This window comes from Lithobates pipiens, unplaced genomic scaffold (assembly GCF_037356315.1).
Source record: "Lithobates pipiens isolate NorthernLeopardFrog02 unplaced genomic scaffold, aLitPip1_a1.2 Scaffold_13, whole genome shotgun sequence".
NCBI lineage: Eukaryota > Metazoa > Chordata > Amphibia > Anura > Ranidae > Lithobates > Lithobates pipiens.
The window spans coordinates 227,040,827-227,053,559 of NW_027507718.1; the positions used below are offsets into that span (position 1 = coordinate 227,040,827).

The 12,733-nt window shown below is 47.9% G+C and overlaps 1 protein-coding gene across 1 annotated transcript in view; it reads left to right on the forward strand.

Annotated features, from left to right (window-relative positions):
• Nucleotides 1–8,529: 8,529 nt before the first annotated feature.
• The window catches only part of CAPS (calcyphosine), a 92,231-nt gene continuing 88,027 nt past the window's right edge, over nt 8,530–12,733 (forward strand). Inside the window, exon 1 of the mRNA XM_077476289.1 lies at nt 8,530–8,609. The gene's annotated coding sequence lies outside the window, so the exon portion shown is untranslated. The remainder of the gene's footprint in view (nt 8,610–12,733) is intronic.

Consider the following 12,733-nt stretch of genomic DNA (forward strand, 5'->3'; position numbering starts at 1 on the left):
TGGCCCTCTCCTGTTCCAACGTGACTGCGCACCAGTGCACAAAGCAAGGTCCATAAAGACATGAATTAGCAAGTTTGGGGTGGAGGAACTTAACTGGCCTGCACAGAGTCCGGACTTCAACCGGACAGAACTCCTTTGGGATAAATTAGAGCAGAGACTGCGAGCCAGGCTTTCAGGTCGAACATTAGTGCCTGATCTCACCGATGCGCTTCTAGAAAAATGGTCAAGCATTCCCATAGACACACTACTAAGCCTTTTGGACAGCCTTCCCAGAAGAGTTGAAGCTGTTATAGCTGCAAAGGGTGAGCCAAATCAGTATTAAACCCTACGGACTAAGACTGGGATACCATTAAAATTTTTGTGCGTGTAAAGGCAGGTGTCCCAATACTTTTGACAATATAGTTTAGTTCACCTTTACCAAAAAGCTGCCTATGCAGATAAGAGATGTCTGTAGATACAATCAAACTGTGTGGCTTTGGCCAAAATTGAACAACCTCCTTGCTATAGGTTTTGGCAATTTATGTACTTATCTCCTACTCTATTAGCTTTTAGACAATCCCTGACAACCCTTCTCTTCACATAAGCCTATGCTACCCACACCTAACAACTGTATTTCGTTTTCTTCATCAGCTCATCACCCACAGCTACTACCTTTTTGTTCCACTTGACCCTCCCTTCTAGATTGTAAGCTCTAACGAGCAGGGTCCTCTGATCCCTCTGTATTGATTTGTATTGTAAGTGTACTGTCTGCCCCATGTTGTAAAGCACTGTGCAAACTGTTGGCGCTATATAAATCCTGAATAATAATACCTCACGAAGCCTGGCTGGAATACTCCCAGGATGTTGCTAAGAGACGCCTAACTAGGGATGAGCTCGGTGTTCGTCTCGAACATCGGCCGTTCGTCTGTTCGGCAAATTCATAACTTTGTGGACCATTCGCACCAAATTCGTGTGGCACGAACGGTCCACAATGCACTACGCCATCGCAGTGCATTGCTGGCTCATGATTGGCCAAGCATGCACTGTGACCCCGCATTCTTGGCCAATCACAGCGCCAGCAGCGAGGAGAGCCATAATTGGCCACAGGCAGGATGCCTGTGGCCAATTATAGCTCAGGGGGTTTAGTACACACCCCACATTATATAAGGCCGCCAGCACGGCGGCCTTGTGTAGGGTGTTCCGGCGTGCAGGGAAAGAGCAAGATAGGCAGGGACAGTGTTCTTTTTTCAGGCATCTGCAGGAGTTAAAGTGGTTGTTGTGTGCCTCCAGCACAGTATACACCTGTATCTACCCTTTATTGCTGGTGTTCTGTAATACAGGCATCTGCAGGAGTTAAAGTGGGTGTTATGTGCCTCCAGCACAGTATACACCTGAAGATACCCCTTATTGCTGGTGTTGTCTGTTGCATATCTTGCATATTAGCCTTTAAAATTAGCACTTCTGATTTCGAGCGTTCGAGTCCCATAGACTTTAATAGGGTTCCAAAGTTCGTACAAATTTTTGGTCCGTTCGAAGACTCTGGTGTTAGCTCCTGTGATGGTGAATGCTAACAGCTAGGCCTCTCTTAGTAATGTCCTTAGCAATGCCCTGGGAGTTTTCCAGTCTGGCTTCATGGGGTATGTAAATGGCTTTAGAGAATTTTAAGTCTTTAAAGTTGCGGGGTATGACCATAATTACATTATTACTGAGGGTTGTAATACCCTTTAGCAAAACGATGGGCACATACGTCTTTCTAAAGTATTTTTATCAATTCTTAGGCTTGGTTAAAACTGGTGTGGGCCATGCGTCCTGCATTTGCTCGGGCGTGGCAGACCATTCACTTGAATGAGCTGCTGTGCCTCATGATCTGCACAAAAAAGGTGCTTGCACCTTTTTAAATACACAGCCGCAGGGAAACTGCATGGTCTTTTTTTTTTTTTTTTTAACAACACGGTTGGTTTTATTGAGAAGACAGAACATAACAAGCAATATGCATACATCTCAGCAGACTGGTACAGCACAGAAGTAATCCAAGAATATTATAACATAACAAATGAGCCAGAATAGCAAAATTGCACATGAAAAAGAAAAAGGAGTGTGCCCATACAGCAAGCTCACCTACAAACCCCCCCCATACCCTTACCAAAAATACCAGTGCGGAGGAAAAAAAAAAAAAGGGGGGGGGGGAAGAGGGGGACGAGGGGGGGGAGAAGAGGGGGACGAGGGGGGGGAGAGAGAGGGGGACCAGGGGGGGGGAAGAGGGGGACGAGGGGGGGGAGAGAGAGAGGAGGGACAGGGGGGGAAGAGGGGGACAGAGGGGAGGAGGGGGGGGAGGGAGGGGGGGGGAGGCTCGACTGCAACATTTCAAGAAATCAAAAAACTGTTCCACCCAAGGTAACCATACCCGGTCAAACTTCTGCGGGCACCCTCTAACCAGATAAGTCAATTTGTATAGGGGGAGGACAGCATTAACCGCCGCATCCCACAGCTCCACCGTAGGGGGAGAGGATGATATCCAATGCCGAAGGATCTCCCTCCGGGCATAAAACACCAGGAGGGAGAGCAACAGCTTACTGTACCGAGGACGCTGTTCATCATCCTGAATCCCCAGGAGGGCGAACTCAGGCGTCATAGGAATCGTCAGTTGCAGGCGAATGTTTATACAGTCAAAAACATCCCTCCAAAACCGAGCAATTCGGGGGCAGTCCCAAAACATGTGCAGAAATGTGCCTTCAGGGTAATGACACCTGGGGCATTCCGGGGACCGATGGGGATACATTCTGTGCAGCCTCTGCGGCGTAAAGTATACGCGATGTAAAAATTTCGTGTGTATCAACCGGTCCCTAGAGGAGATCAGCAGCCGGGACCCATCCTCGAAACACTCCTCCCAATCCTGCCTATCCAAACCAGGGATGTCCGCCCGCCACTTGTCCCAGAGGGTATTCATCCTAGGAGAAACGGAGCGCAGCAGAACCTGATACAGCGTGGTAAGGGTCTTAGTGAGATTTTCCTGCGCCAGGGCATCTTCTACGGGGTCCGCACACAGCACAATAGGCCCGGGAAACTGTGCCCTGGCCGCATGTCGCAATTGGTAGTAACGAAACAGCATAAACCCAGGAAGCCCCGATCTGTCCACTAGACTCCTAAAGGGCAGTAAGGACCCCTCGGCATAAATATCCCTGAGGGTCCGAATATTATATCGGGCCCACAGCTGCGGGTCCGGAATCGACTGGAAGTGGGGGAGACTCGGATTACCCCACAGCGGAACAAAGGGCGAGTATCGATCTTCACGAAGAAAACGCCTTCTGGCCACCGCCCAGGTCCTCAGGGTCGTCACAGTAGCCGACGGGAGAGAACGATACGCCCTAGGACCCCTGTACACCAGATTCCCGAGCTCTCGCATAGAACCCAAGGCCGCCGCCTCCAGTCCCACCGCCGCATTATCCCCCGACTGTTCAAACCACCATCGCACCGACACTAAAATCGCCGCCCAGTAATACACCTGCAAGTTCGGCAAAGCCAAGCCCCCGCACCTGACTGGCAGCTGCAGGGTAGCTCTAGCCAGTCTAGGGGCCCTGCCATTCCACAGAAAAGTGCTCAGATATCCCTCCAGCTCTCTAAAAAAGGAGCTAGGGAGCCACACCGGGCAGTTGTGGAACATGTACAAAAAGCGCGGGAGGAACATCATCTTGAAAATATTAATCCGACCCAGTAGGGACAGGGGTAAATCTTTCCACTTAACACAATGGTCCTTAAATTTCGCCACCAGGGTTTGAAGGTTAAGCCGGCGAAACGTCCGAGTCTCCCTCGCGACCAACACTCCCAGATATTTAAACTCTTCCACCCAAATCAGCGGGGACGGTGTCTGCACCGCCCTCGCCTGTGAGTCCAGAGGGAATAAAACAGACTTAGACCAATTGATCTGGATGCCCGAATATCTGCCAAACTCGGTAAAAATAGCTAGGGCAGCCTGCAGCGAGGCCCCCGCATCCTCCAGATACAACAGGGCATCGTCAGCATAAAGCGATATTTTCTCCTCCAGAGGGCCCACACGAAGACCCTTAACCGCCACCGAGTCTCTAATTAAAATCGCCAAGGGCTCAAGCGCTAAAGCAAACAGGCTGGGTGACAACGGGCACCCCTGCCTGGTGCCCCTCTGGAGGAGAAAAAAATCGGAGAGGGTGTCATTCGTGCGAATCCTGGCTCTCGGACTCCCATAAAGCAACCGTAACCAACCTAGAAATTTAGGACCTAGCCCGAACCTCCGGAGCACTTCCCAGAGGTAGGCCCACTCCACCGAATCAAAAGCCTTCTCTGCGTCCAGAGAGGCTATGACTCGAGTGCCCATGTTGTCATGGGACATGTCCAAATTAAGAAAGAGCCTGCGAATGTTGATATCAGTGCCCTTCCCCGGCATGAACCCCGTCTGGTCCCGGTGGACAAGGTCCCCCAAGACCTGCATCAACCGGCATGCCAAGATTTTGGCCAGCAGCTTAGCATCAGCATTAAGCAGTGAGATGGGCCGATAAGCCGCACAATCCTCAGGGTCCCTACCAGGCTTGGGCACCAACACCACCACCGCCTCGGACATGGACTCCGGGAGAGCGCCCAAATCCGCAAACTGGGAAAAAAGGGAAACCAACCTTGGGGCCAACAATTCCTGATGCGCAGAATAAAATTCGATTGGGAGACCATCCGGACCCGGGGCCTTACCCGCCTGCATACACCCCAACGCCATCTGCACCTCCTCAAGAGAAATATCACGCTCCAGGTCTTCCCGCCGAGCCGGGCTCAGGCATGGGATGTCCACCCCATCCAAGAACCCAGCCAACTCCGCCTCCGAGTAGCCGACCCTAGAGGAGTACAGTCCCCGATAATAGTGCAGAAATCGATCGTTAATCGCCTCAGGGGTGGTCAGGGGGGCACCCCCGGCATCCCTCAAGCGCCCCATGTGGGTCACCGGGCACTATCCCCTGGCCAGCCAGGCCAGGAGCCGCCCGTTTTTATCTCCATATTCGAACACCCTCTGGGCACTGGATAACATGGACTTCTTGGTCAGGTCAATCCTGAGCAGCGACAACTCCCGAAGGGCACCCTGCCAAAGGGAGTAATTATTAGGCTGCGGGTTAGCAACAAACCCCACCTCCAGATCCCGCGCCCGGTCCTCCAATCGCCGCAGAGACTGCACGTATTCCCTCTTTCTCTTAGCAATCCTATGCATATATTCGCCCCTAACCCAGGCCTTGAAGGCATCCCAGACACAAAGGGGGTCAACCGACCCCTCATTATGCAACCAGAAGTCGCACAGCGCCTCTGGGATCTCCTCCCGAATGCCCACCTCCTCAATCCAGTACTTCGACAGCCTCCACAATCTCGGGCCCGGCGCCCTACCCCCGCCAACCGACACCAACAAGGGAGCATGGTCCGAGAGAGGATCTCCGCAGAGACCGTCTCCCGTAGCACAGCGGAGGATGCAAAAGCCATATCCAACCGAGACAGCGTCCTATAGGTGGCGGATAGGCAGGTAAACTGTGCATCAGAAGGGTGGAAGTGCCTCCATAGGTCCGTTAACCCAAATGTAGAGGCCCAGTTGGACAGGCCACTACTGGACCCAGGGGAGGGATGAAGCCTATCTAAGGTATTAGACATAACTAAATTGAAATCCCCAACCAATAATACTCTCTCCACCCCCAGCTGGGCCACCACCCTCATCACAGTATAAAGCAGGGCACTATCTGCCGGGGGGGGCAAATACAAGCCCACAATAACAAAGGGGATGGCAGCAATCAGCGCATGAATCAATACATACCGACCCTCCGGATCCGTTTTGATCAGCAAGGGTCGGAAATCCAGGGACCTGTGCACTAACACACTAACACCTCTGGCATAGTTAGAGTAGGAGGCATGATAATGCGCTCCCACCCACGCCTTCTTCAAACCCAAAATCTTGGAACCAGTGAGATGCGTTTCTTGGAAGATGCAAATCTTGGGAGTGTATCTTTGCACAAATTTAAATACCAGGGAACGCTTCACGGCGGAATTGAGGCCACGGACGTTCCAAGACAGAACTGTCAAATCAGCCATGATCTCCGTTCCACCAGGCGATCAGGATCCTCCACAGCATAGCAGATAAACAGCCCACATATATAACCCACACATGTCTTCCCAAACCAACCAAAGTAATAAAACAGAGCATAAACAAACCCAAACCCCATAACCCATGGGTCGCAACAGGCGTCCCCTCCCTCCCCCCTCCCCGTGCACCTCCCAACCATGGAGGGCACATACACCCCCAAATAACAAACATGAACAGGTTCAAATAGGGCTAATGGCAGCGGACTCGCACCCGCTCAGGTTCGCACCAGCAGTCTCAACCACAGAACCGTGGAAGAATGTGAAGAATGAGAACCACAGTCAACATCTCCGTCCCGAGTTGCTGGATCACGGAGCAAACTAAGTAAATACAAAAATATAAAAGTGCCAAGAAAAAAAAGAAAAACCTGTGAAAAGAAAACAAAAGGATACGTCCCAGTATGCCGGAAAAAGTCCAGAGAGCTCCCCGGGAGTAGCCCAAGAGCCCCGGGACGATAAGTCTCAGACAAGGGAACGTGTTTAGTACCACCCCAGAGCAGTCAGAGCAGAGAGCGAAATAGGAGGAATGAACACATAAACCGAAGGCAGTCAGAGGAGGCTGCTAGGCCCCACAACTAAAAACAAAAAGAGGGGAAAAAATAAGGCATCCTCCAAAACTAAACGGGTAAAATAAAACAAAAGCAAAACATCCCTCCAAGGCAGTCCTCGTCCCGTACATTCCAAGTGTGAAATGAAAGCAGGGTAAATCCCGACACCTCAGTTACAGCTCACCCACGAGGAAGGGTGTCCAGCCAAGCACTAGCATCCTTGGGGCTGGTAAAGATCCGCACAGTCTCGCCGTCAACCACTCGTAGCTTGGCCGGAAACAGGATGCTGTACCGAATGTTCTTGCTCCTCAGGGTGGCCTTGACCGCATCGAAAGATCTGCGTTGTCACTGCGTCTCAAGAGTATAGTCAGGGAACAGCATAAGCTTGGCATTCTGGTAAGGAACATCGCCCGCCACTCTGGCCGCACGAAGAAGTTCATCCCTGTCTCGGAAGTTCAGCAGCCGTAGGATCATCGTACGCGGAGGGGCGCCCTCCGGGCCAGGCCTTGGTGGGACCCGGTGTGCTCTTTCCACTGTAAAGTAAGGGGAAAGTTGCGCGGTCGGAAGAACCGAACGTAACAGGTCTTCAGTAAAAACGGTCGGATTTCTACCTTCGACTCCCTCGGGGAGCCCCACAATACGAAGGTTATTACGACGGCTTCTATTCTCGGCGTCTTCCGCTCGGTATTCCAACGCTCTAACCTTCGTTTGAAGCGCTCGTATGGAAGCCTCGTGACTGGTCACCGCGTCCTCCGTGTCACCAATCCACTGTTCCGCCGCCGATTTGGCTGCAGGCGGTAGAATCGATGCGATGCCTATGCCTGCACCCGCAACTCATGGCCCACACTAGTGTGAACCGAGCCTTAAGGAGAAAAAAGTTACCACAATAAAAGGGTGTTAAATGTGCTAATCACTCTTACATTTCATACATTTGTATACACTAGATATTAGGCTGGATTCACACCTATGCAGTTTTAGTGCTTTTTGCATTTTGCAGTTTTGCGCTACAGTCCATTTAACATGGGTTCCTATGGAACACGTTCTGTAGTGAAAATCTGCAAAATGCAAAAAGCACCAAAAATGCATAGATGTGAATCCAGCCTTACAGCTAGGGTTGTACATCCGGTCACTGCAGCCTTAGGCCTGATTCACACCTATGCATTTTTAATGCATTTTGCAGATTTGTACTACAGTCCATTTATCATGGTTTCCGATGGAACACATTCTGTAGTACAAATCTGCAAAATGCATTAAAAATGCATAAGTGTGAATCAGGCCTTAGTGGGGGGAATTTACTAAAACTGAAGCAAGCAGAATCCGGAGCAGCTGTGTGTAGTAACCTATAAGCTTCTAACTTCAGCTTGTTCAGTTAAGTTTTGAAAATGAAAGTTAGAAGCTGATTGGTTGCCAAATGTTGTTTATGTGCCCCTCCTCTCCCCTTGGTCTTTTATTGGCTGTTCAGTCAGTGTGTTACATTTTTTTCTACAGTATGTATGCATTGGTCGCCTCCCTTCCCTCAGCCTGTAAGTGGAAAATGAAGGAGCAGCAGCAAACGGATGAGGTCATTCCTCTACTCTCTCCTTCTGCCAACATGGTCAGTCCATGCGCATGCAGAAGAGCTTGATTTCTACTCTTACTTTTATTACTATACTGTTCTAATGTACAGGGAATAACACATACATGTAATGTTTTATGCACACTGTATGCGTTATATGGCATTTCTTTTATAACTGCGTGGACTGCAGCTTTAAGCACAATGAATCTGAAAACTGATTAACTTGTCTCATAATTTATCCTGTAAGCTGTAAGGCTCTTATTGGCACGTGAATGATCTTTGATCCTGCACTATCAGCAGGGTAAAGTCTGTTAGCTAAACTGAATACTCAAAAGGTAGAAAAGCTTGGGTAAGGCTCTAGTGGATATGTGTCAACATGTTGCTCTGAGAATAAGGTAAGGTCTTCTTGTTTCAGTTTTCAACAGTATAGAACATGTACAGTAGGGTGGCAATGAAGAATATTTGTGATTGATTTCCAATATTCTTTCCGTCTCTCATTTTTTTTTTTCTTCTTTTAAACAAATGTTACCAAGATCAAAATTCAGATCTGTGTGTTGTGTTTATGTGGAATTTGCCTATAAGTTGCTTCTGTGTATTATGAACAGCTAGCCATTGCATTCAATGTTCAATGGTAAGCCTTTGCAATCCCCAATTGCTCTTGATTGCAGTATTAAAGCCCAATTCCTGCAAACTATACAGTCAATAGTGTGACTAGGTCAGTGCTGTACTGTGCATCACCCTGCTGCGGGCCCAGGGCGATATGAATATGTGCACCAAGGGGAACTGAACCACGCAGCAATGAGTCTTTGTGGGGGTAGCATGGGAAAAATGTGGGTATGTATTAGCCTGAGCTGCCTATTCATTTTTACAAATGCTGGGTTACCTATTTAAAAAATAAAACACAGAATTAAATTTTAGGCTACTTTCACACAGGCAGACCGATCGGGTCCCCCAATTTGTTTTTTTTTATTAGGTGGACCCAATCGGACCCTCTATGGAGCAGCAGATGTCACTGGACATGTGCCCTTTGACACCTGCCAACATTAGGAATCTATTGCTCATCTGTCTGGTGGATGGAAAGACAGTTGGATGGAAACAGATAGTCCGTTTCCATCCAACCACCCATAAGCAGAGATAACACAGACTTCTCATCTGCCTGTTCAGCAGGGATCAGGGGACAGATTCCCTACTGAGCAGGCAGTGGTGGCATCTAAAAAGGGACCTTATTGTATCAGACCCATACAGGCCATTCACTCCTATTTACTCTGATGTGTTGTGTTAACATACGTTATGATGCACAGCCTATACATTTGAATGGGCTGCCGATGCATCAGAATGGACAAACACCATTTTTTTCTGACCTAGCACACTCTCGTGCAAGGTATAGCATTGCCATGCATTGGAGATGTGGTGCCAGTGACAGAGAATAGTGCTGCAACACTTTAAAGCCGGCTATACTCTAGTGCAGGGGTTTCCAAACTATGGCCCTTTTCTTGCCTTTATTCCAGCCCTTGGGGCATTATTCATCCCACTGATATGAGACAATATTCTGCCCACTGACACCCACAAAGGGGCATATTTCCTGATACTAAAAACGGGACACCATTACTCCCCCTAATACCAAAGATGGGGCACGGTTTACTCCCACTGATGCCAGAAACTATTTCTATTCCTGCTGTCCACAATCTGCCCCCCCCCCCCCCCCTTAAAGTCTGAAGGACAGTAAACTGGCCCTTTGTTTAGAATAAGTTTGGAGACTCCTGCACTAGTTATGAGTAGGAACAAATCTACATTCATTTTCAACAATAGTGACAAGAAAAGTACGATGAAAAATGTTTCTCAAACAAATATCTAATAGTGAATGTGTTTTTTGTTCAGGAAAATACATTAAATTACAAAATCAAATGGTAAAAGCAAACAAAAATTTAAGTTCTTTCAAACGATATTTATTCTGTCATCGAATATACAAAAGAATTTCCATGCAAATGTTTCTACTAAAATTTTGCCTTGACACTCGTTTGAAAATCTACTAGTGCATAGCCAGCTTAACCTGTGTCTGGTATATTGCAGCGGGTTAACGTAATGAAGAAGGGTAGATAGACCCCAAGATTCATATTGACACTAGAGGCAAAGAGTACAAGTGTTCTTACATTACATTGGACTCATCTGACTATTACATCCTTTAGCTGTCCACATGGAACATATAACTGCAAATAGTGAAGGTCAGTTATGCAAACTGAACGCACCTGTGTAGAGTTTCTAGGACATCCGTAAAACAAATTAAAGAAGGAATAAACTCCCGTGTATGATTTTTACCTACAGGTATTAAGGCTTACCTATAGGTACTGTAAATATCTCCTAAACGTGTACCGCTTAGGAGATATTTCCTGTACGTGGAGCTGGTGACGTCACTGATGCATGCACTCTGAAGGAATGGCATACCCACACAGTTCTTTCAGATTCCTGTGCCATAAATTTTGGCTCCCGCAAACATGCTTAGGAGTGATGTCTTCACGGCTATTGCCACTCACACAGCTGGAGTCAGAAGGAAATATATTTAAATATTTTTGTGCCCACAATTCATACAGTGTAAATCATATTTTTCACATGAGTAGTTCTTTTGTCATAGATTCATTATTTAATTACTCATTTCTGCCATCTTGTGGATGTTCTTGAGACTTTTATATGTAACACTATTCTGATTTTGAGCACTAAAATACCAATACGTTATTACCACTAATCTCAAAGTCAAAGTGCTTATATCTCATGCTGAGCACACAAGAGTGTATGAACTCTACTGAAAAAAAAAAAGACTAAGGAGTGTCCCACCAGCTGCATAAAACATTGGTTTCTTCTCTGGATAATGGCTTTAAGTAACATGGATTGCCATTGGCCCATTTTTAGACAATCTTTCTGGTTAGACAGTGAATACAATAACCAAGTTTTTCATTTTCTTTAAAGCCCATCCATCCTCCAAAAAAAAAAAAAAAAATGCCCTGCAAAATAAAAGTATGAAAATAACAAGCCATGCATTGTTTTGAATATTTTTTTTAATCTAACCCTATTACGGACAACTTCAACATACTACCATGATTCAGGCTTATGAGAGTCTTTACTTGGGATAGGTTCACACTGTTGTGTTACAGATTGACATGTGCTACACAAGGGCAGCCCAATTTGAATAGGCTGCCTAACTCACCAAAAGTGCAAGGGCTATTTTTGTAATGCAGCACCCCACAATGCACCAAAGTGAATTACCATGTGTTGTGGTGCACTGCAACTCACGTCTGTCAGCAAGGTAGGTTAGAGTGCCATTCTGAAATAATGGCACTGTATCGCACCAACATATGCAATGCACACCTTACCGCAATCAAACAGTATGAACATGGCCTCTGCAGCATCTGTCCACAAAAATGCTATAGGCTTTGCTTTAGGCACTTTCTCTCTTCTTAGGAGAATATCAGGCCACTGCAATGCTATCTATTCTGTGTTTAATGTAGTAATTACATTTTTCTCTACATTTTCCTGCCTTCTCTCCTATAGGAGAGCATTCACCAGTGAGTAGGAATAGAATATATAAAGCCTGTTGAAACTGTATTCACTTAAAAAGAATTAAAAAAAAAAAGGGGAGGGGGGGATTGGAAGCCAATTAGGTGCAAATCTGGGAACTCAAGCAAAGATCTTACCACCAGAGTCCTCGGGAGATATAGGAAACCTTGATGGTGTAACACCCTGGTGCCTAACCTGTGGCCCTTTGGAGTATGGTGTGTGTCCCTCTGAACTCAGCAGTCTGTAGTGGAAATATCGATTACATTAATAGCATTGATCTCTACTAGCCTCATGTATAATGTTCCCAGTTTTGTATTGTCTTCTGTAGCATAGCCCCAGGCAAAAATGCAGCCTGTCCACACTTTCTGACCCTCATTTCCTCTATTAGGTCTGCAATCTCTGAAAGTCCTCTTAAAGCGGGAGTCCACCGGGACTCCGCGTTTTTTTTTTTTTTTAAAAGCCAGCAGCTACAAATACTGCAGCTGCTGACTTTTAAATGACACTTACCTGACACTTACCTGTCCAGCGCGCCCGCGATGTCGGCACCCGAAGCCGATCGCTCGCTCGGCTGCCGGGTCCCGCCGCCATCTTGGGTATGGGAATCAGGAAATGGAGCCTTTCGGCTTCATTTCCCGGTTCCCTACTGCGCATGCGCAAGCCGCGCGGCGCAATCCGGACGGTCCCCGCTGCCTCTGGGAGCTGTGTGTTTCCCAGCAGGCAGCGGGGCACTTGCTGAAGGGGGCGGGCGCTTGCAGAACGTACGCCCCGTTCCGCAGAGAGCTAGCCCGGAAGTGGGTGCAGTTACCTGGATTATCCAGGTAACTGCACCCCCCTCCCCCCTGAAAGGTGCCGATTGTGGCGCCGGAGGGGGGGGGGGGGGATTCCGATGAGCGGAGGTCCATTTTAGGGTGGACCTCCGCTTTAAGCATTACATATAGTGAACATTATGTGCAGCCCTTTGGCCGCATTT